Below are 16,425 nucleotides of genomic sequence, written 5' to 3'. Positions count from 1 at the left end.
AAAGTTTACTTTGTGATTTGTACATTATGGGAAGTTTTTATTTTTTATTTTTTATTAGGAGTTATTATTATTATTTTTATAACAGAAATAGTAAAGGGGCTACCGAACCACCGCACACCTTTAGTGCGATAGTCACTCCACAAGTATAAGTGCTTGTGAGGTGTGGGGGGCAAGGGCCGAGGTTCAAGTCTCTAGGAGGGAGCTTTACACACATATACACTTAGATTAGGCTAGAGTAGAATTCTATCTTGTATCCACAAAAAAAAAAAAAGTAAAGGGGCTACCAAGTGCCAATAACTTAATGGCACGCTTCCTCCAAAATTAAATTTAGCAGCATGGTTATTTCCTAAATTAAAAGATCCAAAAGCAAAATCAAGCATAGATCATCTAGCTAAGGAGTGAGTTGCTATATTTGCTTCGCAGTTAACCCAACTAAAAACTGGCATTCGCAAAACTCTCCAATAGCAATTTCACATCAACAACAAAGTTCTTAATTATCAAAGAACTGCAACACCACCATCCCTTAATGTCTTAATATAGCTTCTAGAGTCTTCTTTAAAAATCACATTACCAAAATTTGCTTGGGAGTTATGGACTTGTGGCTGCTTTATGTGCCCTTTTACATCAAAATTCAAATAATTTAGTGAACTGATATGATTTTTTTTTTTCAATAAGTATGACTTATCCCAAAATATAAAGGGCTATATTTTTTCATTAAGTATGACTCATCTCAAAATATAAAGGGCTATAGTAGAGTTTCTGAATCAAATCTCAAAGGCTGTGCAATTTAAAATAAAGTATGAGGGTTTGAGAAAAAGAAAGTTGAGGGCAATGATTTTTTTTTTTCACTTTTTTTTTTTTTATCAAGTAAGTAGGAATGAGAAAAGGATAAAGGTTTATATGCTTAATGCTAAACCATCCTAAAAAAGTGATATTCAAGTCAACCTCAAAATGATGAGTATGAGAACTACCATTATTATAAGTTGAATATGTTCTGAGCTTCTAATGTATTTGGGCTGTAGACAAGGGGGCCACTTGGAGTTTGGGTGCACATATCGAATGATTGGGTGGCGTGCTGGGCTCTTTGTTGCATTGAATGTTCACAATCACAACGATGCTTAGGCCTTCCTAGGCCTATTAACCAATCGCAAACCGATCCATAGTTCATGCGCAGGAACTAGGAAGCCTTGCCTTGAGGACTGAAAAAAAAAAAAAAAAAGGGATGGCTATGCCTATGCAAGCTTATGAAATATATGAAGTATGAACCCATTTTGCCAACTTTCTCAGCGAAAATAAAGGTGCTTTATTTCAATTCTATTTGACCAATGACTTGCATGAAAGACCCAGCTTGGACTTTTTAATTATACAGTAGATGGAAAATCATTGTCTGTCAAATTGAAATGGTTCCCCAAAACTATACTAAAATAAGTTTGATAAATACTTTTTAGATTCAAAATATAAACTTTCTTTTTTCTTGAATTCAACAAAATATTTCCAGGAGGCTCGACTGCCTGAATAGCTTTATAGCAGAGTTGTGGGGCCTTAGAGATGGTATTCTGTTAGCACCTGAATGCTTTAGACATTTAGCTTGATGCCATGGCTATTGTTCAGCTCCTCACCAACTCATCTGACACTAATCTCTCTGTTTTGCCTCTACTTAATGACTGTAGGCAAATGATTTCCCATATAGTCCAAGTCCAGATCATGCATTGCTATCGGGACGCTAATTTATGTGCTGATTGTTTGGTTAGAATAGGGTCTGAACAAGAGAGACCTTTTGTTTTGTATCAAGATCCACCTGTAGATCTTTTGGAGCTGTTAAGCTCGGACAGATCTGGTTTTTACTTTAATAGGACCATCTCTGAACCTCCCCTTCCCCCTTAGCTTGCTTGTTTAATGAAATTTCCTTTCTACCAAAAACAATAATAAAACAAAAAAATAAAATTGTAAATCATGCTCTCAAATTCCAATTAAGGGTTTGGCTTGTATCTAATTCTTTAGAACAATAAATGTGACAGAGGCATGACATGTATAAATAATGATCATATGTCAACATCGTGTCTCATCCAATACTCCAATACATTAGATGGAAGCTTTACTCTGATAGTAGAAATACTAAATTTTAGCTTGTATACTCTCAAATGTGCAATGTTGAGTCATTATACTAGGATATACCAAATCAATTTTGAGGAAAATGCAAGTAAAAAATCTTTAAATCACCAAATAATTTTATGCCAAAAACAGTTTTCATTATATTTCATGTTTCCATCAAGCCTTCCAAACAGGGACACACCCGCTAAGGGGATGGGGGACCATGGCTGCCCCCCCCCCCCCCCCCAACCCCCAAATTTTTTGAAAAATTTAAATAGTATATAGGATGAACAAAAAATCCCCAATTTATAACAAAAAAAAAAATCTCCAATTCACCAATATCATAATTCAATAATTCATAACCAAAAAAATCTCATAGAAAAAAAAATTCCCTTACGGGGGTTACAACAATTTATATGACTTTTTAAATTGATTTATAAATTATGGGAAAGTGAATTACAATATTTATATTTTTTTCAAAAGATAAAATGCCAAAATTCTTTTAGAAGCCAATATTAATAACGTAGCATTGCCAACTCTTAATATTGATACCCAATTTTTTAAAATCCTCAAACAAAGTTTTGAAAAACTTCATTAGTGTGATTTTCAGTTGCATCCACAAGTATGAGATTATCATATTAGTGAGTTGGTCAACATGATAAAATCAACATATTAATTCCAATTACCCAAAATCTGGTGATCTGAAGTCCTCTTTTTCTTTTTTTCTTCTTCTTTGAAAAATGTTAAAATATCATGTTGTAACTTTCAACTTTTTTGGTTCATATTATATCCTTCTTAACTTAAATATTTAGCTAATAAAGTGCAATTTTTTTGTCTACCATAATTTTTTTTTTAATAAACCATGTCACATGAAATTTTTTTGGTTCATGCTTTGGCCCCCCTAGGTTCAAATCTTGGTTCCTTCCCTGCTTCCAAACTTTATTAATTTCTTCAAACATTCATGAAAATTCAAGAAACTTTTCTATTCTCCTTCTGTTTCAAACTTACCAATTGTTATCAACATCACAATTTTTGTTCACCAAAACAAGGGTCAGAGGAGTTGCCTGACTGACACTTTTAACAATTAATACACTTGTCTTACCATGTTCGGTTTTGTTTTCCAAAAGATTGAGTCCTAGTAATAAAGTATATATTTATTCAAGGTATAATGGGTTTTTTTTCTTCATTTCCAACAAATGAATTAAGTCTATCTAAATGCATATTGAATATCAATTTTTTTCTTTTTTAGTATAATTTTTATAGTTAGAAACTTAGAGATATAAAAATTTAAACACTTGATATCTTATTAAAAAAAAACACTCTACATCCTTATTAGAATTTAGTAGCTCTATAAAATACCAATTAAACTACAAAACTTTTGGCCTAAATTAAAAAAATGAAGCTTATTGAGGAATCATGGATTTAATAGGCTAATAGCCATTCATTCAAGCTTCTTTAAGTCAATGGCTTATTCATTCTAGCAGTACTCTGACACAGACACTTCTGCATCATAGACTTACAAGTCATGAGCCTCCCTCAACCTTTGCCCAAACAAAGCCACATTGGCTCACCAAGACCATTCACATTATAAAGTTGAGGACTCATAGATGAAAATGTTAGGATTTGTGCCCTAAAATTTAATTTATTGGCATGTCATAAATAATTAAATTGTTAATTATATGAGACTATTTGCAAATAAACTAATGGGACATTATCATAGTTTATAAAATGCATTGTATGTGATTTATGTGATTTAGTCACAAAAAATATAAATCACAAGTTTCTTATAAACTCAAAACGGGGTTCGTAGTCAGTGACGAAATTGGGCGTTTCATCTGCGAAGACTATAACACATCAACTACGATGGTTTGTCTTGATCATGGAAATGGAGACTTCTAGTTGATGTGTTGATTTGTCTTAAGTGTTAAGACATATTGAACTAGACCACTGTAAGATTAATGATTCAATTAACAACTGTCACCTGAATTATTAATCTCACGACTTTTAATTTTATAGATTCTTAATCTTGAGAGGATAGTGAACTCGATCATGAAATGTAGGTTACTTTGATATATCAGGAGTGAGATCTATTATTGACGGTCAAAACCTCAGTATGTTGGACAACCACACATAGTGTTGAAGGAACACATATTCTCAAGATTGAATTCATAATCTATTTTTTATAGAAACACGAAATATCCCCTTGAGATAAGTTTAATGAGAACTGGTTATTAAGGGTGCCCACTTTAGTAAGGAGTTACTAAAATTTATATTTGTTGAAATTGGGTTTCAATAAATATGAATAACTAAAAGATTAAACCGAATACTCAAGAATAAAATAGTTGTTTACAATGTGACAGTTGATTATGACTTTATTCATTATGGATATTTTATGGAAGAGTCAAATGATATCATTAGAGTCTTGGGATATAATTTATTAATAAGGTCTAGAGTGTAATTATATTTATATAGTGGTATTAAATATAATTAACGATAAGTTTGGACTTGTCAAGAGTTGACAGATAAGCCCAAGACCCATTGGAGTTAGAGTCTTATTTGTTCTCTTTGGTCCCATCCCAAGCCACAAACTAAAACCCAATTGGGTAGACTCAAAATGGTAACCTAATTAGATAATTAGTTTTTTTTAATAAGAATTATTAAATAAAGTAACTACTATGGTAGTTAGAATGTACGTATGATGGAAAAAAAAAAAAAGTTTTTCTTTACAAGAAGAATAAGAAGAAATTTTCTTTGAGAATCAACGTACAAAAGACTAATTGAGAGACCACTCTTCTCGAGCATCATGTGGAATTGAGATGTTGATTAGAGGTATTCTCAAGTCTTGATTTTGAACTTTATTGCATGAAAGTACGCTTTTATTTTTTATTCTAGAATTCAAGGTTACATATTATCTCTCATGAATGAAATAGATTCGTATTTATTGCTTCTATTGTGTATTTTGTATGAGATGTAAAACTAAATTCTTCAACAGAAAATAGCCAATGAAAACATAAAAGAAGCAGGAACATATACAGTTGTAACCCGAAGTGGGGGGAAAAGGATTAAAAGGTTCCCAATCTAATGTCTAGAATGACTTTAGAACCCAATTATAGTGGTCATGCTTCTTTAGTCTCTTGTCATCACAGATTTGACAGCCCCAACTTGAGAAAAAAGGTCACAATCTCCCACTTTCTTTTTTTTAATGGAGTCATAGACTTCTCAAAAAGTTTACTGCCACGTCAATTTTTATAACTTTTTCACTTGATGAGTTATGAAAGTTGGAAAAAATGTTTTGGGTTCACAACTCTACTTCTCATCTCATAGCTCACCATATGTACAAATTATGAAAATTTTTGTGGTACTATATAGACTTACTCTTATTTACGAAAAAGTTTGCAAAGTTGGGCTCACTGTCAAAGATGATGACCAAGCTTTTCCATGAAGGTGCACTATTCTTCTGATCTCTCACTATATAAACTATTTTATTTATGAATCTCTTTTGCTAGATTAGTACTATACACGTGCCTTGGAGCGTAAAGAAGAAGGTTGTTGGTGAGACAAAAGAAGGTATCATGGTTTGGGACCCAATAGGCCATGCTATAGTATAATAGTATATAGCTTTTTATATCTTCTGATTTTATAAATTATTATGCTAGAGCAATAAGAAACACATTAGAACTTGGATGTTTCCTGTTCTGGTCAGAAAAAAGAAACATACTAGCAACAAATCGAAATCAATTTTTAAGTTAGCAGTTGAAGAACACAGTGGGCAACAAATCACATGAAGTCTGAAAGTGACAGAAGATTAATCTTTTAAGTTATCAATTATATCACTTAGCAGTATAAAAATAATTTATGAAAGAAAAAATATTGGCAAGGTAACAATCCAAATGAAAGTGTGGCTACATTTTTTTTTTTTAGAAAAAAATTTAAGGCAGATATGAGAAAATATAGTATTGGCAACAAAACAGACAGCCCATTGAATACTATAAAATTTTCAGTGTTTGTCTATCTGGGTGTTTATAGTTTAACTATAAATAGAAATAAAATCATCATAAATAGATAGACTAATAGAGAGGTATATTAGAGCATTTGTGTATAGTTTTTTTTTAGGTGTATAATATTTTGTGCAACACAAACAAAGATCTATACCATCAGAGGTACCACATGAACATATTTTAATGTCTATACTTTGTACTAGGTTTAAAAGAGACTTTATTTGATTCTGCTTTCACTTGGAGTAGGAGATCTATTGGCAAGTTAAGAGTATGCTAACAAATCGTGGTTCTTTGTTTATCTTCAAACCAAATTGTAAGTGAAAAGACCACTAATAAATAAAGAAAAACTAAAATATACATACATACAATTTTTCAAAATAGTGGTAGCATTTTAATTCAAATTTATTAATTGAGAGCCAATCATCTTTTTTGAGTAAGTGAAGGTGTGGGAGGATGAAACCCAAAGATAAGGAATCATCAAGACAGATCCACCCGAGGTGTAACTGAGCCTGATTATTCGTCAAATAAGGCCCAGCTCGGTTAGGGCCATTAGGCCAAGAGAACCCAGGAGGACGATCCATTTGAGGAGCCCGAAGAGCAGTCAGATAACTTGGTCAGAGAGACCAGTGAGGGCAGCCCACCCAAGGAGGAGATACTTCTCGGGAGATTGGAGGCAAGTCGCTAGGGCCACAAGATGGATGATCGAGGAGGATCATAGTGATGCACGAGTGAGAGCATGAGGAAACTTCTAGATAAAACACCAATCACCTCCACATTCAATGCATTATATCAACTTAGTTTGCCGCATTGATGATAGAATAACCCTTGAACAGTGGCCCTACAACTTGCAGCCTAATCTACCACCACTAGTAAGGTAGTGATGAAATAAGTATCTAAGGGGAAATCAATAGCCCTCTAAGTGGAAGACTGTGATACACTCCAAGGAGCTATTTATAGGAAGCAACGTCCTCCTTGAACATGGATTAAAAAAAAAAAAAGGGGAAATAGAGAGAGAAAATGACCATTGTATAATCTTTCACTAAAATTGTCATCCTTACTAATTTTTCTTCTCTAATTACCAAATCGTGACTGCAAGAGCTTAAAGAGTTGACCTTGACCAACCACCTCTATAAATTAATTGTATAGGGCCTCCATCCTAGCCTAGTCTTATTTGAATTGGGTCGGGCCGCTAGTTTTGTCCCTTACAGAAGGCATTCTATGTATGTAATAATAATAAGTTCAAAAATTACAACTTATCCACCTATGATTTGGCTGAAATTTAAGTTGCTTATCTGTGATTTAAAATTTAACATTTTACCCGCCTAAGGTTTGATCGAAAAATTTAAGTTGTCTACCTGTGGTTTGAAATCTTATGATGCAAGTGTTCTGTTGGATTCTTTTTGATCTTATATGATCTTGTATTTTTATATATTTTTTTGTGTTTTTAGACAAGAGAAACATAAAAGTGAAGTAAAATCATATATTTAGCCATATTTTTAACAGAGGTGGATTAAGAAATCTAATTGTATCAACCTGAGGTAGGTAAATTGTCAAATTTCAAATCACAGACAAATAACTTAAATTTCAGCTATATAACAGGTGGATAAGTTATAATTTGCTTTAATAATACATAAAATACAATACTAGAGAATCTTTTCCATTGATTCCATCTCGTGAGACAGTAAAGTTGGAGCATCATACTCATTTCCAGAAAGCATTTTCCTTCATCTATATCTATTAAGTGTGATTAAAAAAATGTGGGCTTGGCTTCATCATAAAATTAGTACTTGTAATAATTTTTAAATTATGTGACAGCCTTGCACCTGTTCATATTAAATTCTGCTTGTTACAACTTGGCATTGCATGATTTGTCAGATTACTTCCTAATACAAAACATTGTTTTAGCCTTTTTCAGCGTAAACTATTTATTTTCTTTTATTTTATTTTAATGAATAGAATAAACTAAGGTTAGACTAAGATTGACAAGGAATTGAGTATGCCTTTGTCTGTAAGGAACAACAATTTTGTCCACTGCGCTTGGCTTTTGTAAACAGTAAATATGGCCCACTAAATCAATTATGATTTTTAGTTGTAAATTTGTAATTCCAATGGCCCACCTCTTAGATGAGTTTGATCATATAAGAACACTGAAAAGTAAATGGTGCTTGGGTGGATGTCAACAATTTGGGGTTTTAAGATATTTTTTTTGCATGGATGATGATACTCTCAACTCAGGTTATCATAAACCAAAACATAAATTTATAGGAATTAAAAATCCATAACATAAGATGCCAACATATACAAAGACATAACATAAATTTTAGCATGGAGATTTGGTGATGTAAGATGTATTAGTTTAATTCATTGAATGGAATTCATTAAAAAGGGATTAGATAATTGGAAAACAAACACCCAAATTCTCTAGGGTTGAGTTTGGGAACTTAAATTTAGATTTGGATTTGGATTTTAAATCAATAAAATTGAAATGCATTAATTCCAAATCTATTGATTTTAGATATTATTTCAAATTCAATGATTTTAAAGGTTTAAAATCTATGGTTGATTTAGTCAAATACAAAAATTTTCTCTTTTAAAACTATCCAAACAAAGTATTTTAATTTTAATCACTCAAATCCAAAGATATATACAAAAATCTTTTATCCAAATAATTGAAAATATTTATTAACTTGAGAAACTCGTAGCAATACCAATACCAATACCAATACCAATACGAAACCAAATTTCACGAGTAGTGGCGTCCTAAGCTAAGTCTTGGCACAAACGTAGAAATCTTTAATGTAGAAAAACACAGCTTGCTCAAATTGTTATTTACTCAATAGATATTGTCTTTTCGTTTTTTTTTTTTTTGCCAATAAATAAGAATTTTTGTAAAGAATAATAGAATGTGTTGAGGCACATCGATTGACTGAACAGTAGGAAAACAAGTCGTTGCTTTGATGATTTTTTTTTTCCTGAGAAGATGGTGAAAAAAGTTGAACTAAATATTTTCAATATGAGAAGTTTGAGGGGTTTTTTTTTAATATAATTTTTAATATAAAAATTGTGAGGAGTAAACTGGCCCAAATGGGCATATGGGCCTTTAGACTGTAGCATGGAGGGCCGACCTGCTCCAGAATTGAACTCTACGAATTGGCCCATACGCCGAGGGTCCGAGGGTTCAGCCGAGGACGAGCTTCTCCTCGGACAAGCCCAAGAGAATTCAAAACTTCATTATGAAGGTCAAAGCTCAACTCTAGAAAGACTAATGGTTAAAGGGGGAAACCCTGAACCTTCTCGATACACTAGTGTTAAGGAAAATATCTAGAGCAAAGGCTGCCACCTCCGCATTAAAGACTCTGCACCTACCTCCCTGGCCGCATTAATGGGGAAGTGACCCCTGAATAGTAGGGCAGAAACTTCTAGTCAGGGTCCCAAAGGGCATCTAAAAAAGGGGTATTTAAGGGGGAGGAATGCAAAAGGTGGGGGGATCTTTTGATCTTTCTCTCTCTCGCTTACTCTCTCTCTCTCGCTTACTCTCTCTCTCTCTAAAGAAAAAGAAAAGAAATTAAGGATTGTAACCTGTAAGATAGAAAGAAAAATAATAAAGAAGTAGTCCTCGGCTCGAGTCCGAGGAGATCCATTTGCAATTATCGTTCGTTATTTACCTGTATTTGTTTTATAAAAGCCTGTTATCAAGCTCCCAGCACTTCAAACCTAGGTTTCAGGCCCACACTCTACAAATTTTATTGTTTAAGGCTCATTGGGCCTGGGCCCATAATCTTCTTTGGGTCCAGGTGCAATTGTGTGCTTACAATTGGCGCCGTCTGTAGGAAATCTAGTCTAGAAAGGGTTGGGATACCATGGCAGGCCTAGGCTCTCACCATGCAGAGTCACAGGGATCACAACCGGAGGATCGTTTCGAGCACCTTGAGCGTCAAAGGGATCGTGAGAGAAGTGTCCATACAGAATACCCCGGGGCTAGCCATACTCAGGGCGGGGGTAGCACCACCCACGAGGATGGTGCTAGGGCCATGCAGAAGGAGATTAATCGTTTGAAGAGAAAGTTACGCCGCGCCAGACGTAGGTCTTCACCATCCTCATCTAATCCTTCCTCAGAGGAGGAACGGGGAGGTAGCTGCAGCTCAAGATCATGCTCACCCCCCAGTGCAATGTCCTCTGGTGAGGAGGATGACCAGCCAGCTCGCAGACGCAAGAAGGCTCCTTCCAGGGGCTTAGGGAACGATGCCATGAGTCGGGCGCTGCACCAACTCTCCAAATCTCCGTTTTCACGGAGGATTAAGAAGGGGAGGCTTCCCAGGAGGTTTACTCAACCCACCTTTACCATCTACAATGGTCGGACTGATCCGGTGGAGCATGTGAGTCATTTTAACCAGAGGATGGCGGTGCACTCTCACAACGAGACCCTGATGTGTAAAGTTTTCCCCTCTAGCTTGGGGCCTGTTGCTATGAGGTGGTTCGACGGCCTTAAATCGGGGTCTATAGGTTCATTTGGGGAGCTCACTAGAGCATTCGCTTCGCGGTTCATTACGTGTAGCAAAGTACCTCGGCCATTGGACTCGCTGTTATCCATGACCATGAGGGAAGGGGAGACGCTGAAAGCATACTCCGACTGTTACTGGGAGATGTTTAATGAAATAGATGGCGACTTTGATGAGGTGGCGCTTAATACCTTTAAGGTAGGCCTTCCTACTGATCACGACCTGAGAAAGTCTTTGACTAAAAAGCCCGTCCGCAGTGTACGTCGCCTCATGGACCGTATTGACGAGTACAAGAGAGTGGAGGAAGACCAACAGCAAGGAAAGGGTAAGGAGAAGGTTGTCCCGCAAGAGAAAAGGGATTTCAGGTCGGACAAGTACCACAATAACAAGCCGAGGCGAGATTACGTTGGGCAGTCCGGCTCGGCAGCACCTCAGGCAGTGAACACTGTGTTTCGAGAACCAGTACATCAGCTGCTGGAGAAAGTTCGTAAGGAGCCCTTCTTTAGATGGCCTGATAAGATGGCAAGAGACCCTGCGAAGAGGAATCATAACCTCTTTTGCCAGTACCACCAGGATGTAGGCCACACTACTAAGAACTGTCGGACCCTTTGAAACCACTTGGAGCAGCTTGTCAGTGAAGGAAAACTGAAGCAGCACCTGTGCCAACCTAGTGGGCAGGGCAGTCAATCTGGTTTAAAGAATCAGAGGAATAATTCATCTCGGCCGGCGTTAGGAACAATTAATGTTATTTTTGCTGCCCCTGGCAGGACCGGCTTGGCTCCCACCAGGGTGATGACAGTTTCACATCCTCAGGCCGAGGAGTTGGGCTGCAGGCCGAAGAGGTTGAAGCTAAATTTGCCCGTCTTGGGATTCTCCGAGGAGGATAAGGTGGGGACGATCCAACCCCATGACGATGCTCTTGTAGTTACGCTTAGGATAGGGAACTATGATGTAAGGAGGGTGATGATAGATCAGGGCAGCGGTGCAGATATCATGTACCCTGATCTATTTAAGGGGTTAAGATTGAAGCTGAAAGATCTTACTCCTTATGACTCGCCACTTATAAGCTTCGAAGGGAGGGCCGTTGTGCCGAAGGGACAGATTCGTTTGCCCGTTCAATCCGGCTCAGAAACGGTTGAAGTGGATTTCATTGTGGTTGACGCGTGCTCTCCATACACAGCCATCCTCGCCAGGCCATGGCTGCACGCTCTTGGAGCTGTCTCCTCTACCTTGCATGTTAAGGTTAAGTTCCCCTCGGGGGAATGTGTAGAAGAAATCCTTGGCAGCCAATCGGTGGCCAGACAATGCATGTTGGCTGCAGTACTGCACCAGGCAGAAGTCGAGTCTTCGGCTTTGATCACCAAAGACTTATAGCAGTTAACAGCTCCTGATGCATCTGGAATGATGACAGGAGAGGAGGCTCGTTGTGAGGAGTTAGAGAAGTTTTTGGTAGCTGATGATCCAGAGAGGTTCTTCCAAGTCGGCATACGTTTGCCACACCAGGAGAAAGTGGAGTTGTTAGAATTTCTGAAGGACAATATTGATGTTTTTGCGTGGGACCCGTATGAGGCTCCAGGTGTAGATCCGAGCTTCATTTGCCATCATTTGAATGTCAACCCTGCCATTGTTCCGAGAAGGCAGCCACCTCGGCGTTCATCCAAAGAACATTCCGAGGCTGTAAAGGAAGAGGTGCTCAAAATCAAGAGGGCTGGGGCTATTAAAGAAGTTTTCTACCCCGAATGGTTGGCACATACGGTTGTGGTTAAAAAGAAGAATGGAATGTGGAGAGTATGTGTGGACTACACAGATTTGAACAAAGCCTGCCCCAAGGACTCGTTCCCAATGCCGCGTATTGATCAACTGGTGGATGCTACTGTCGGACATCCTCGAATGAGTTTTTTGGATGCTTTCCAGGGTTACCATCAGATTCCATTAGCATTGGAGGATCAAGAGAAGACTGCTTTCATTACTCTAACGGGGAACTGCCACTATAAGGTCATGCCATTTGGGTTGAAAAATGCTGGGGCTACTTACCAAAGAATGATGACCAGGATGTTCGAACAGCAACTGGGGAAGACTATTGAGGTGTATGTGGACGATATAGTGGTAAAGAGCAAAACAATACCTTCGCACGTCCAAGATCTAGCCGACACATTCCAGGTGCTAAGAAAGTACAGGCTGCGCCTCAATGCCTCAAAATGCTCTTTTGGCGTGGGGTCCGGAAAGTTTTTGGGATACATGATTACTCACAGAGGCATAGAGGTGAACCCAGTGTAGGTTAAGGCTATTCAGGATTTGCAACCGCCTCAAAACCCGAAAGAAATCCAGAAATTGACTGGGATGATTGCCGCATTGAATAGGTTTATCTCTCGGTCAGCTGACCGATGCTGTCCCTTCTTCCAATTGTTGAATAAGTGGAAAGGGGTTCAATAGACCGAGGACTGCGTGTTAGCTTTCCAGCAGCTTAAACAATATCTTTTTCGGCCACCCATTTTGTCTCGCCCCGAGTCGAACGAGGTCTTGTTTGCTTATTTGGCAGTGGCCGTACACGCGGTCAGCCTGGTCCTTATCAGGAATGACAACGGGGTGCAAAGACTGGTCTACTATGTTAGTAAGTCTTTGAATGAGGCCGAGGTGCGCTATCTGCTGTTGGAGAAAGCGCTTCTGGCCATAGTTCACGCCACGCGCAAGCTTCCTCATTATTTCCAGTCTCACACTGTAGTGGTACTGACCCAATTGCCTCTCAAGGCAGTGTTACGCAGCGCCGACTACTCTGGTAGGGTGGCGAAGTGGGGAACCATTTTAGGAGCTTTTGACGTTAAATACAAGTCCTCGCCGACTTGGTGGCAGAGTTTACTGAACCATTGCCAGAAGAGACTCTAAAAGAAGCACACATGGATGGAAAATCAGTTGGTGTGATCACGGCCGCAGGGCCTTCGACTTGGAAAATGTATGTGGATGGGGCAGCTAATCAGAGAGGGGCTGGTGTCGGACTTGTTCTGATATCCCCTGAGGGAATTATCTTCGAAAAATCTCTAAGGCTGTCATTCTCGGCTACTAATAATGAAGCCGAATACGAAGCAGTTCTGGTAGGCATGAACATGTTACATAAGATGGGTGGAAAGGAAGTCCATGCGTTCTCGGACTCTCAGTTAGTGGTCGGCCAGGTCATGGGGACCATGGAGGCCAGGGACCCAAGAATGCAGGAATATTTGGCCCAGGTCAAGCGTCAGCAAGTAGAATTTGACTCCTTTGTCTTAGCTCACATCTCTAGGAGTGGGAACACTCATGCCGATTCTTTGGCTACGTTAGCAATGTCCTCGGCTCAGGATTTGCCCAGGATTATCCTTGTGGAGGATTTGCTGGAGCCAACTCTTATCCCCGCCAAGGCGGCTCGCATCCATCTAATAAGGCTTGGACCTAGTTGGATGGACCCAGTCATATCTTTTCTTAAGAACGACATCCTTCCTGAGGACAAGTCTGAAGCAGAGAAGGTGCGTCGGAAGGCGCCACGTTTTTGGCTATCCGAGGATCAGAAACTGTACAAACGATCCTTCTCAGGACCGTACTTGTTGTGTGTGCACCCTGAATCAACGGAAGCACTTCTCGAGGAACTGCATGAAGGGATTTGTGGAAGCCACACTAGGGGAAGGTCTTTAGCCCATAGGGCCTTGACTCAGGGTTATTTGTGGCCCAATATGCAGAGGGAGGCTCAGGACTACGCCAAGAAATGTGATCAATGCCAGAGGTTCGCCCCTAATATTCATCAACCTGGAGGGGTTCTCAACCCTCTCTCCAGTCCTTGGCCTTTTGCGCAGTGGGGCTTGGACATAGTGGGGCCATTTCCGAGAGCTGCAGGAAACAAAAGATGGCTTCTTGTGGGAACAGACTATTTCACTAAATGGGTTGAAGCCGAGCCCTTAGCAAATATCAGAGATGTTGATTCCAAGAAATTTTTCTGGAAAAATATTGTCACTAGATTCGGTATACCACACACACTTATCTCAGACAATGGCGTTCAATTTGACAGCAAGGCCTTTAGGCAATATTGTGGTGACATGGGTATCATAAATAGATACTCCACCCCAGCTTATCCTTAGGGAAATGGGCAAGCCGAGGCCGTTAACAAGGTCATAGTCAGCGGGCTCAAGAAAATGTTGGATGATTCGAAAGGCAGATGGGTAGAAGAGCTCCCTCATGTTCTGTGGACATATCGGACCACGCCGCATAGGTCCACGGGAGAAACGCCATTCTCTATGACTTATGGAGCCGAGGCGGTGATACCTCTGGAATCTGGTTTTCCCACCCTAAAGACGAGCTCTTTTAGCCCCGAGAATAACAATGGACTCCTGGAGAAAGGTCTTGATTAACTTAAGGAACGATGCGAGGCAGCGATGGTCCAAATGGCTTACTATCAACAGAAGCTAAAACGGGGATATGATACTCATGTGAAGCTAAGGCCACTTGCACCTGGTGATCTCGTACTAAGAAAAGTTGTAGGCACTTCTAAAAACCCAGCTTGGGGTAAGCTAGGACCCAACTGGGAAGGCCCCTATCGCATTGTTTCAGTAGCAGGCATAGGGTCGTATTGACTAGTAGACCTAGATGAAAGAATTGTACCACGTCCGTGGAATGTAAATAACCTTAGAAGGTATTATTATTAATAAAACGTGCTTTTGTTGGTTAACATTTCAAAGTTATAAGTACCTTTGGCATTTGAAGTTACTGTTCTTAAGAATCAAACAGAAACTTGGTTAAGTGTAGTCCTTGGACCACAAACCTTGTGGAAATTGATGTCTTGTCATTTGTTAAACAGAACCTTAGTTATGCCGGGTCCTCGGATCTCCTACTTTGGGGAAATTAACATTTGAAGTTACTGTTCTTAAGAATCAAACTGAAACTTGGTTAAGTGTAGTCCTTGGACCACAAACCTTGTGGAAATTGATGTCTTGTCATTTGTTAAACAGAACCTTAGTTATGCTGGGTCCTTGGACCTCCTACTTTGGGGAAATTAACATTTGAAATTACTGTTCTTAAGAATCAAACTGAAACTTGGTTAAGTGTAGTCCTTGGACCACAAACCTTGTGAAAATTGATGTCTTGTCATTTATTAAACAGAACCTTAGTTATGCCGGGTCCTCAGACCTCTTACTTTGGGGAAATTAACATTTGAAGTTACTGTTCTTAAGAATCAAACAGAAACTTGGTTAAGTGTAGTCCTTGGACCACAAACCTTGTGGAAATTGATGTCTTGTCATTTGTTAAACAAAACCTTAGTTATGCCGAGTCCTCGGACCTCCTACTTTGGGGAAATTAACATTTGAAGTTACTGTTCTTAAGAATCAAACAGAAACTTGGTTAAGTGCAGTCCTTGGACCACAAACCTTGTGAAAATTGATGTCTTGTCATTTGTTAAATAGAACCTTAGTTATGCCGGGTCCTCGGACCTCTTACTTTGGGGAAATTAACATTTGAAGTTACTGTTCTTAAGGATCAAACAGAAACTTGGTTAAGTGTAGTCCTCGGACCACAAACCTTGTGGAAATTGATATCTTAGTATCTGTCAACCAGAACTTTAGTTATACTGGGTCCTCGGACCTCCTACTTTGAGAAATTTAACAGTTAAATTGGTTATTCTTAATATCTTGTCACGGTTCTTGTTTCTATTACATGTTTTGTGGATATCAGCATCTTACCATTCATTAATTCGGTTTTTAAATTCTGTGTCCTTAATTGTTAAGTAAATTTATGTAAGGAGTGGCCCTCGGACCTTACATCCTACTAAAGGCAGTGCCACAGATTATAAGGCATTGATTAACTAAGGCATTGCTTGGCAT

Source organism: Castanea sativa, chromosome 7, assembly GCF_040712315.1.
Source record: "Castanea sativa cultivar Marrone di Chiusa Pesio chromosome 7, ASM4071231v1".
NCBI lineage: Eukaryota > Viridiplantae > Streptophyta > Magnoliopsida > Fagales > Fagaceae > Castanea > Castanea sativa.
Note: the sequence above shows the minus strand (reverse complement) of the source record.